The following is a 12,307-nucleotide window of genomic DNA, read 5'->3' as shown; positions in this document are numbered from 1 at the left end:
GCTGGGCTTTAGACTTGCTTGGTGCCTTGTATCCCTTCTTTCCCTCCAGTTTCTCCCATTTCTAATGGAAATATCTACTTGTACCTGTTCCACCATTGTACTTTGGAAACAGGTAACTTGTAGTTTAGATTTCACAGGTTCCCAGATGAAGAGGAATTTTGCCCCAGGATGGAATATGCCTAAAGTCTCACCCATATTTGATTTGGATGATTCAGAAGATGAGATTTTGGACTTGGAGTTGATTTAAGACTTTTGGGATGATATAATGAGGTGAATGTGTTTTGCATGTGGAAAGGACATGAATTTTTGGGGGCCAAAGGATGGAAAGTTATGGATTGAATTCTATCCCACAAAAATATGTGTTGTAAATCCTAACCTCTATGCCTGTGGTTGTGATTCCATTAATGAATGAGTTTTCTGTTATGTTAATGAGGCAGGGTTAATGTAGGGTATGTCTTGAGTTAGTCTCTTACAAGAGATAAAAGGAGCAGATTAGGCAAGCAGAGATGTGGGAAGAGAGATTCCAAGCCACATGAAGATTGCCCAGGAGCAGAAGCTCAAAGAGATGAGGACCTTCCTTCAGAGCTGACAGAAAAGGAAAGCCTTCCCCTACAGCCGGAGCTCTGAGTTCAGACTTCTGGCCTCCTAACCTGTGAGAAAATAAATTTCTGTTTGTTAAAGCCATTCAATTGTGGTATTTCTGTTACAGCAGCACTAGATAACCAAGACAGGTCGCTATGACATGGAATTGACTCGATGGCAACAGGTTTGGTTTTTGGGTTTTATCCCTAGTAGAAGATGGAAATCTTCCTGGAAGAAGAACTAATGTTCATCCATTGCCGTTTTTCTTTATGATTCCGGAGCTGGATTCTTTAGCCAACAAAAAAGAACTGTTGAGAAATAAAAATAAGCTGGAATGTATAGGGCTCAAGTATCTAGATCCTGTAACATGTTTCTATTTATCCATACACATGCTTGATTGAAATAGTTGAATGCTTATTCCAGTTGCTATTTGTAGGATTGTAGAAAGAGTTTGTTTCTATCTCACAATAAAATTATCTTCAGGCCACAGGTTACAACCATTTACTTTTCCTGAGCTAGGAGAGCAGGACACCAAAATGTACCCTGGCCTTCTCTCTTGGTGTGGAGGATCAGTGGATCTCGAAGGTGGAAGGGATTAGAGTGGAAGCCTCATTCAGCCTCAACCCCTGCAGGAACCCCTTCTTTGAATCCCTGACAGCTGTGGTCCTGCAGCCTCTTGCTTAAAACTTCCTGGTAACAAGAACTCTTAATCCTGTGGCCCCCTCTTGTATTATCAGATGTTCTCGCTGTTTGAAGGTTCTTATGTTGAACCAAATATTCCACTCCTGAAGCTTCACTCACTGTTCCTCATTCTGCCAGTGGTGAGAACATAGAACATGTCTTCTCTCTCTGTTATACATGAAAGTTTTTCAGACTCCTGAAGCATCTCATTCTTTCAACCATGCCTTGGGTAACTTGGTTCACAAGTCAGGACGACTGGTTACATTCCTCTGGATAGCATGCATGAAAAAAAAAGTCCCTTTTTATAAATGGGCACCAAGGATTACACATAACATTCTAGATGTTGCCTGATAGATGCAAATAATAGTGATGCTGCCCTTTTTCATCATTCTCTACTCACTGGGGCTCAATTTATGTTCGTTGGCAGTTAAGAGATGGGCTAGTGGATGGAGTCCGGTGGAGCTGGGTTTGAATCTTGTTGCTGTGACTCTGTGACTTACCAGTTGTGTGACCTGGTGCAAGTCACTTAACCATTCTGAGACTCAGTTTACTCTTTCTTAAGTGGAGATGAAGATTCCTACTTCATAGAGGAGTTGTGAGGAACCGAGAGAAGGTAAGGCACGTAGCACAGTATTTGGCAAAGAGTAAGCATAAAATACACAGTACCTTCTGTGTTAATCATTATTAGTATACATTACTACTACTATTAGTACTACTGCTGTACTACTATGAGGAGTAGCAGCAGCAGCTGCAGCAGCTCCGGGAAGAGCGACATCTCACTGTTGGCTCCTGTTAAGCTTGTAGCCAAAGGAAACTTGCAGTTTTATTCCCATATATATTCATCCCAGGCTGGGACTTCCCAAATATTGTTGCTTTGCAGCTATTTTTTTTTTAAAGTAGTTTAAAAGCAAAACTTTTTTCTGAATTTTCTCTTTATGTTGCAGCTGTATTTTTAAACTTAATGCAAGTCTAAACTCTTCTCTCCAATCAGTTTCCTTTTGTTGATGAGTTTCAACCTTGAGACACAGCTTATAGAAATTATTGTGAGTATCAGTGCTGTCATTTATAGTACTAGCTTTCCCTTCCAGCTTAATATAATCAACAGATTGGCTGTGGTTTTTAAGTACTTGATAAAATATTGAGTGGACAAGGCTCATGACAGAACCCTGAGGCACTGGAGTCAGCCCATATTGACTGAGGACTTCTTATATTATGGAGTCCCTGGGTGGTGCAAATGATTAACATTCTCACCTACTAACGGAAAGATTATAGGTTCGAGTCCACCCAGAGGCTCCTTGGAAGACAAGCCTGGCAGTCTACTTTTGAAAAATCAGCTGTTGAAAACCCTCTGGAACACAATTCTACTCTGACACACATTGGGTCAACATGAGTCAGAATTGACTTGAGAGCAGCTGGTACTGGTCTTGTACTATGGGACCTGTATCTGTGCTTGGGAATACAAAGCTGAGTAAGACGGGCCTTGCCATTAAGAAGCTTGTAGTTCTGGGGAGAGATTGTGTAGTCATCAGACAACTCAAGGTGCACTGTGGCAAGCTGTGTTACAGATACGATTGAAGTGGGAACCTCAGCGAACTCTGTGTATTCTGCCAGGTAGAGCTGGGACGGCTTCTCCGAGGACGTGCCCTTATGAAGGACAGGTTGGCTAGGTCACTATGCTAGGTCCTTGGGATCCCAAGGTAAGAAACCAGGGCCTGACCCTTTGAAGCCTTCGTGGTAAGAGGAGAGAGTGTTTTCTTTTTTTGTCATCCTCACTGCTTTCAGTTTCTCGAAGTAAATGCCTAGCCATCAGTGCCCTGAGCCAGAGCCACAGTCTGCGCAGTCTTCAAGCACAATGCCTTTTCTGTGCTCAAAGTGAAAGAAGAAGCAGTGGAAGAGAGGGTGCTTGCGTCTTTTGGTTTTGCTGCAGTGTATTCTTCCCCTCCTTATGGGAGCATTAGAGCTGTTGAAAGATCTCTGTTAGTAAACCAGTGAGTGGCTTTAGAGAGTGGCTTGTAAATTGGCTTCCTTACACCAGTGTGCTTGATATAAGGCTTTTATTAGCTATCTGTTTCACAGTTTATAGCACTCCTGGAAAGGGAGAGCCTTGTGCTCTAAGACTTGGGTAGCAAAAGATCAGCATAATGGGTTGGGGTTATAACAGAAATGTTAAATGAAAAGAGTGAAGAGTTTGCTAATGTGGCTGTTTATTGTAACAGCCCCTCAGTCAAACTCTTCCTGCTGCACTGAATAACAGAATCAGGGTTAAGTGGTGAAAGCAGAGGTTAGTGGCCTGTGTTTCCATCTGAGATTCAGCTTTAAAATGTTGTGGGGCCTTGGGTGAGTTTTACTGATTATGCAAAGGCATTCGACTGTATGAATCATAAAAAATTATGGATAGCATTGTGAAGAATGGGAATTCTAGAGCACTTAATTGTGCTAACAAGGAACCTGTACATAGACCAAGAGGCAGTCGTTTGAACAGAAAAAGGGGTACCGAATGGCTTAAAATCAGGAAAGGTGTGCATCAGGGTTGTGTCCTTTCACCATACTTACTCAATCTGTATGCTGAGCAAATAATGGGAGAAGCTGGACTATATGAAGAAGAACACAGCATCAGGATTGGAGGAACAATCCTGCATTATGCAGATGACACAACCTTGCTTGCTGAACGTGAAGAGGACTTTAAGCACTGATGAAGCCTTCAGTATAGATTACACTTCAATATGAAGAAAACAAAAATCCTCCCAACTGGATCAGTAAGCATCGTCATGATAAATGGAGAAAAGATTGAAGATTTTATTTTACTTGAATCCACAATCAACGCCCATGGAGGCAGCAGTAAAAAAATCAAATGATGTATTGCATTGGGCAAATCTACTGTAAAAGACCTCTTTAAAGTGTTAAAAAGCGAAGATGTCACTTTGAGGACTAAGATGTGCCTGACCCAAGCCGTGGTAATTTGAATCACCTCATGTACATGTGACAGCTGGAAAATGAATAAGAAAGTCTGAAGAAGTGATGCCTTTGAATTATAGTGTTGGCCGAAGAATATTGAATGAACCAAGGACTGCCAGAAGAACGAACGAGTCTGTCTTGGAAGAAGTACAGCCAGAGTGCTCCTTGGAAGCTAGGATGGCAAGACTTGGTCACACGTGCTTTGGACATGTTGTCAGTAGGGACCAGTCCCTGGAGAAGGACATCATACTTGATGAGGTAGAAGGAGATGGAACTGACTTAATGGCACCTAACAACAACAACAAGTGCCTCTTAGTTGGAACATTTCTTTTTTGTTAAGATCCTTTCTCCTTCTGGCACTACCTCTGTTTTTTTTTTTTTTAGGCCAGATTATGTTCTTTTTCTTTTGTGTATTTAGCAAGCATTTATTGAATGCTTGCTCTGTGTTAGGAACAGGCATAAACATCACACAGTCCTTGCCTACAGAGTGGTTGAATTTCAGAAGTCTCTAATTATGGTCCCTTATCATTTCCATCCACCACCTATCTGTCAGTTTGTCATACTGTGGTGGCTTGTGTGTTGCTGTGATTCTGGAAGCTGTATCACCAATATTTCAAATACCAGCAAGGTCACCCATGGTAGACAGGTTTCATTGGAGCTTCCAAAGTAAGACTAGGAAGAAAGGACTGGGAATGTATTTCTGAAAATTAGTCAGTGAAAACCCTATGGATCACAACAGAATATTTTCTGATATGGTGCTGGAAGATGAGCCTCCTAGCTGGAAGGCACGCAGTATGCACAGTGGCTACAACAGTTGACTCAAACATACCAACGATTGTGAAGATGGCACAGAACCGGGTAACATTTTGTTCTCTTGTTCCTGGGGTCACCATGAGTAGAAGGGCAATTAACAACAACGATTTTGATATTAATAGGCAGTTTTGTCCCACTGACACTTAGGAAGCCAGAATGGAAGCCCCAGATTTTTTGGCTTTTTCAAAGGTTGTTTATTCCTTCCCTTTATGTCTGTTTACCTGGAGATAGTGGGGATGGATGGGCGGGGGTGGGGGGGCAGTGGTGAGGAAGGGGAGGATCTGCAGAGCCTTTGTCTCTTGGCTCCCTTGGTTGGGTCCACAGCTGACAGGACAGGTCTGAGCACTTTTTTGGGCAGAGGAGAGATACTTCCAAATTCTAGGTGGAAGGGACCTCCATGTTGGGTCGGTTGCTTGAGTTTTTGTCTCCTGTCCTGGTGTGGTTTGAGGTATGAAGTGACAGCCAGAGGTGTAGGTCCGCATCTAGGGTCAGACCTTCTCTACCAGGCGTGGGATCCCATCTTCCATCTACGTGGGCCTCCCTTCCCATCTCTTTCATACTCTGGGGTCTCCCTTGACTGTTTTTTTTTTTTATATTATAATTAACCTCCCACTCCACCCCCCCTCAGTATCTCAACCCCTAATTTTTTAGCTTAACATTATCAGCGAAGGCCGTTATCCCATTGTGCTTGGCAGGCGACAAAGGTTAGCTTATGCATATATTCTGACACACAGAATAATTCTCTCCGTTTCACGTACAGAAATCCATATTCATAAACAGTTTCCTCACAGCACTCCTAAACCAGAGGGGGAATCATTACAAATGGCTTGGGAAGAAAAAGAATGGTGTCTTTCAACTTGAAGATGGTCCCCCAATCCCTTCTCCACTATAGCGTTCCAGATTATAGTATCAAAATGTGTTGTGGGGTATAAATGCAGAGATATGTCTCAAACCCTACATTCTTGTACAGTAGCCTTGAATTTACCCTGAACCACCAGGTGCTTTTGAGAGGAAGGAGGTGAAAGTGCTTTTACTTAAAAAAAAAAAAAAGTGCTTTTTTTCCTTGAAGAGCTCAAAGTCCTTCCTCTTTCTCTCGCTCCTTCTCTATTTTTATTTCTGACGTCCTCAAAATATTCCCAGTCTTACAAAAGGGGGCATGTAGTAATGTTCTCATTTCTTATGATAATTCATGGAGTGAAGAGAGGTTTTGATTTGCCCTAGATTTTTCTATGATTGGCATAGTCAGAATTAGAACCCAGATCTTCTGATCCCCAGACTTATGCAGTGTTTAGTGGATTCCAGATGTTATTGAAATCATAAAACATGAAAAGCTGGTTACTTCTTTGTAGTGCCATTTTACAGCAAGCTCTGTGTATGAGGAATTTCAGAAAGGGTTACAAATGTGAAAGATCATTTAAGAGATGTGGACTGCTGTGTTATGCAGTGGCTTCTTCCAAAAGCAGCAGGCAGGCAGTGAATTTGGCCTGCTGTTTTCTGTATCTTAAGCTTTTAAATCAGTCTCATGCCCTTCTTACCTGATTTCTTATTTCCACTAAATTATTTTTTTAAATTATTGATTTACCAGGTTGTTTTGTTCCTAACATCCGGCTTGTTAATGAATTCTAAAGTAATATAGTGTCATTTTCCATTTCTCTAGCTTCCCTTTAGTGGCTTCCTATGCCATAGTGTGACTCATTTGTTCTTTTCCTAAGGATCTGGAAATGAAACCATGTTACTGAAGAAAAAATAGAACAGTTAATTTGCTTTTTTCCTCCCTTTTATTTATTTATTTTGTTGTTGAGAATATACACAGCAAAAAATACACCAATTCAGCAGTTTGGACATGTACCATTTAGTGACATTGATTACATTCTTCAAGTTGTGCAACCATTCTCACACTCCTTTTCTGGGTTGTTCCTCCCCCATTAACATAAACTCACTGCCCCCTAAGGTTCCTATTTAATCTTTCCAGTTGCTGTTGTCAGTTTGATTCATATAGATAATTCTTCAAAGAGCATAATGCTCAAGGCAGATTTTTTTTTACTAATTAAGCTAAACTACTGTTTAGATTTAAGAAGACTGCAGGGTATATGTTTCATTTAAAGTCTAAAGATTATCTCAGGGCAATAGTTTCAGGGGTTCATCCAACCTTCATGGCTCCAGGAAATCTGGAGACCATGAAAATTTGATATTTCTGTTCTACATTTCCCCCTTTTGATCAGGATTCTTCTGTACAATCTTTGATCAAAATGTTCAGTAATAGGTTCTGACATGGATCACAATAGAGGGGCCTGGACAGAGCTGGAGAAAATGTAGAACAAAATTCGAACTCACAAAAAAAATAAAAAACAGACTTATTGGTCTGACAGAGACTGGAGAAACACTGAGAGTGTGGCCCCCGGACACCCTTGTAGCTCAGTAATGAAGTCACTCCTGAGGTTCACCCTCCAGCCAATGATCAGACAGGCCCATAAAACAAAATGAGACTAAATGGGCACACCAGCCCAGGGGCAAAGACAAGAAGGCAGAAGGGGACAGGAAAGCTGGTAATGGGGAACCCAAGGTCGAGAAGGGGAGAGTGCTGACATGTTGTGCAACCAATGTCACAAAACAATGTGTATTAATTGTTTAATGAGAATCTAGTTTGCTCTGTAAACCTTTATCGAAAGTACAATTTTAAAAAAAACTTTAAAAAAATCATCAAATGGAAATCATTAATAGAACTAAATGGCAGCTAAATATCTGTATATTAAAAAAAAAAAAAAAAGTTAAGTAATGTTACCCAGGCACCATCTAGTTCTTCTGGTCTCATGACAAATGAGGCAGTTGTTTATGGAGGCAATTAGCCACACATTCCATATCCTCCTTCTATTCCTGATGCTCCTTCTTCCTCTGTTCCAGGCAAATAGAGACCAATTGTTGTGCCTTGGATGGCCGCTTGCAAGCTTTTAAGACTCAGGCACTACACAAAAACTAGGAGATAGAACAGAAGCACTAAACAAGTTATTAGTCCAATTAACTGAGATGTCCCATAAAACCATGACCCTAAACCTCCAAACCGAGAAACCAAATCCATGAAGATTTTGGTTGTACATAAGCAGCCTCAGCAGCTACTTGTGTTTTTCTTTTTTGTCATTGTTATAAATATGTCTATCGCACAGCTTTTGCCAATTCAACTTTTTGCAGGTGTACAGTTTATTGACAGCAATTATAATAATTGGCTGTGCACCCTTCCCTTAATCCGTGGGATATTTCAATCACCATTAACCCACCCTTTTCCCTCCCTCTCGCCCCTGGTAACCACTCAGAAACTTTGTTTTCTATACATTTGCCTTTTCTTGTCTTTTTATGTAAGTGATGTCATATAATATTTGTCCTTTTGTGATTGACTTGTTTTACTCAGCATAATATCTTCCAGCTCCATCCATATTGTAGCATGTTTCAGGACTTCATTTCTCCTACTGGCTGAGTAGTATTACATTGTATGTCTGTACTGCATTTTGTGTATCTATTCATCTGTTGATAGTCATTGATGTTGTTTCCACCTTTTGACCATTGTGAATAGTGCTGCAATGAACATTGGTGTACAAGTCTCTAAGTCTCTGCTTTCAAGTGTTTTGGCATATTCCTAGGAGTGGAATTGCTGGGTCATGGTGGTTCTATTTTTAGCTTTTTGTGGGACCACCACACTGTTTTCCACAACGGCTGTACCATTTTGCATTCCCACCAGCAATGCGAAAAGGTTTCAATTTCCCCACCTCCTTGCCAACATAGGTTATGTTCAGTTTTCTTTTATCTTAGCCATCCTAGTGGGGGTGAAATGGTATCTTGTTGTGGTTTTGATTTGCATCTCACTGATGGCTAATGACAATGAACATCTTTTCGTGTGTTTGGTGTCCATTTGAATGTCTTCTTCAGTAAAATACCTATTAAAGTGATTTGCCCATTTTATGATTGGATTATTGGTGTCTTTGTTGTTAAGTTGTCGAATTTTCATGTCTATTTTGGTTGTTACATTCTTATCGTATATATGGTTTCTGAAGATATTTTGCCAATCTATGGCTTGTCTTTTCACTTTTTTGGTAAAGTCTTTTGATGTACAAAAGTTTTTAATTTTTATAAGGTCTCATTTATGTGTGTATGTATGTATGTCTTTTGCTGTTTGTGCTTTTGTTACTATGTTAGATAATTCGTTATTAAAAGTTAGGCCTGATAGCGTTGCCCCTGCTTGTTCTTCTAAGAATTTTATGGTTTTAGTTTTCACATTTATGTCCTTAATCCATTTTGAATTTGTTTTGTGTATGGTATGAGGTATGGATCCTGTTTCATTTTTCTCCATGTGGAAATCTAATTTTCCCAGCACCATTTATTGAGAAGACTCTTCTTTTTCAATTAAAGGAATTATCACCCTTGTCAAAAATCAGTTGACCATAGATATGTGGGTTTATTTCTGGACTTTCAATTCTAATCCATTGGGCTGTTTGTCAACGCCATTGGAAGCAGCAGTCAAGAAAGCAACCGATGTATTGCATTGGGCAGATCTGCTGCAAAAGACCTCTTTAAAGTGTTAAAAAGCACTTTGAGGACTAAGGTGCGCCTGACCCACGCCACGGTATTTTCAGTTGCCTCATAGGCATGCAAAAGCATGAATAAGGAAGACTAAAGAAGAATTGATGCCTTTGAATCATGGTGTTGGCGAAGAATTTTGAATATACCATGGACTGCCACAAGAACAAACAAATGTGTCTTGGAAGAAGCCCAGCCAGAGTGCTTCTTGGAAGTAAGGATGGCAAGACTTGTTATCACCTATTTTGTATGTGTTATCACTAGGGACCATTCCCTGGAGAATGACATCATCCATGCTAAGGTAGAGGGACAACAAAAAAGAGGAAGACCCTTGACGAGATGGATTGACACAGTGGCTGCAACAGCAGGCTCAAATACAGCAATCATAGTGAGAATGACACAGGACCAGGCAGTGTTTTGTTCTGTTGTATTTTGGGTTGCTATGAGACAGAACTGACTCAACGGCACCTAACAATAACAACGTCTTTATTTTTCATGTGCCCTCTAACATGATTTTATCCTTGCTTTTTATATATATTATTAAAAAGTGTGTAAGACAATACCTTTAGAATTATTGCAAGAGTATCTTATTACTAGCCCTTATACTTGTCCATGCATTTTCCTTTATTAGCAATCTTTCTTTTTATGTATGGCTTTGAATTACTTTCTAGTGTCTTTTCCCTTCTACCTACAGAACTCCCATTAATTTTTTTTGTAGATTCGGTCTGGTGGATATGAACTCTGTCAGCTTCTATTTGTCTGTTAATGGTTTAATTCACCCTCATTATTGAAGGATAGTTTCTTTGGGTAGAGTATTCTTGGTTGACAGTTTTTTGGTTTTGTTTTTTCTTTCAACGCTTTAAATATATCATTCCATTGCCTTCTGGCCTCCAAAGTTTCTGAGGTGAAGTCAGTATTTAATCTTATCGAGGGATCCTTTGTATGTGAGTGTTTGCTTCTCTCTTACTTCTTTCAGGATTCTCTATCTTTACTTTTTGAGAGACTCAGACTAGGTTCTCTAGAGAAACAAAATAGTAAAGTGTATAAATATATCTATAGAGAGATTTATATCAAGGAAATGACTCACAACGGTTGTAGAGGCTGGAATGTCCCAAGTCAGTGGGTCAGGCTGGAGGCTTCTCCTGATTCACATAGCCACAGGGTCTGGTGAATCCAAGATCAGCAGGTTGGACAGCAGGGCTCTTGCTCACAGGCTGCAAAGACTGATGAATCACAAAATCAGCAGGCAAGATGGCAGGTAAGCTGCTAGGTTAAGTCCTAAGAACTGGAGGTCAGACTAACAGGAGCCAGCTGCAGGATCCAGAGCAATCAGAAGCCCACAAGCCTTGCCAGAAAGTCCACTTATATTCCATGCAGACCACACCCCCAAGGAAACTTCCTTTCAACTGATAATGGCTACTCAAAGCAGATCCCATCATGGAGGTGATCACATTACATCAGATCTCATCATGGAAGTGATCACATCATCATACAGCTGCCAGACTACATCATAACTGCCAAACCGATGAGAATCATGGCCCAGCCAAACTGACACACAGTCTTAAAGATCACAGAGCCTAACTATGATGTGTCTTGGTGTAGATCTCTTTGGGTTTATCCTCCTGAGGGTTCTTTGAGCTTCTTGGGTCTGTAGATTAATGTCCTTCATTAGATTGTGGAAATTTTGTCTTCTTCAATTATTTTTTCTGTACTTTTCTCGCTGTCATCTCCTTTTGGAATTCCCATGATACTTATATTAAGTCTCTTGTTGGTATCCCATAATTCCTTTAAACTCTGCTCAGCCTTCTTGAGCCTCTGTTCTTGTCGCTCCTCAGTGTCTGTAATTTTACCTATCTTATCCTCTAATTCGCCGATTCTTTCTTTTGCCTGATTAATTCTGTTTGTAAGTCACTCTATTGTGTTTCTCATTAGTTACGGTAGTCTTTTTTTTTAGATCCTCATTTTGTTCTTGTGTTGTTCTGCTTATTTCTTTTAGCTCTCTCTGTTTTTCCTTAGCTCTTTAATTATGTTTAATGGTATTGTATTATATTCTTCCATTTTTTTTGTAATCTGATCATCCCTGGATGTGCTTTCACTCCCTTTGTCATGTTCATTTGGATGGATTGTTGTTTCTCTGTTCTTTGTGTGTCTTATGATTTTTTGTTGGGGCACTGGAATTTTCGAGGGTGTTAACTTTCTCAGTTTTCTCCAGTATTTGGTGTTTTTGATTGTACTACTTTCTGCAAAAAACTCTTAGTCAGGCATAGCCTTCAGCCTTTGCTTGCTATTTCCTCTCCCTCTCTGTGATACTTCCTTCTGCCTCCCAGGTTTTAATTAGAATTTGAAAGTTCCAGGTCCTGGTTTTCAACTTTTAATCTCTCCCAAACACACCAGAAAACACCTTGTGGTCCGTCTGTTCACCAGCGGGCACCACCATTCATGTGAGATACCGTGTACTAGTCAGTTTTTCCACCGGCGGGCACAGTATTTTCTCTTCAGTTTTTACTTCCTTTTTTTGTTTCTTCAACCCCATTTTGAGTCAGAAAAACCGCACCCAGTGAGCAGACAACAGTGTCTGGGTGGGGGAGGTGCTGGCACACACCAAATGAACCCTTGGGGAGGTCTCCCTTGTTGCTGTCAGGGCCCTCCTGTAGTATGTTGGCTGTGGGTGTAGCCTCCACTAAAGATGCCTACTCCTTGGCACACAGCA

The 12,307-nt window shown here is 40.5% G+C and overlaps 1 protein-coding gene across 6 annotated transcripts in view; it reads left to right on the top strand.

Moving 5' to 3' along the window:
- The window catches only part of SUMF1 (sulfatase modifying factor 1), a 140,472-nt gene that overhangs the window by 61,027 nt on the left and 67,138 nt on the right, over positions 1–12,307 (top strand). The gene's annotated exons all lie outside the window — the stretch shown is intronic.

This window comes from Trichechus manatus, unplaced genomic scaffold (genome assembly GCF_000243295.1).
Source record: "Trichechus manatus latirostris isolate Lorelei unplaced genomic scaffold, TriManLat1.0 scaffold00001, whole genome shotgun sequence".
Taxonomy (NCBI): Eukaryota; Metazoa; Chordata; class Mammalia; order Sirenia; family Trichechidae; genus Trichechus; species Trichechus manatus.
The sequence above is the reverse complement of the archived record's forward strand: the minus strand, read 5'-3'. Positions and strand labels throughout refer to the sequence as shown.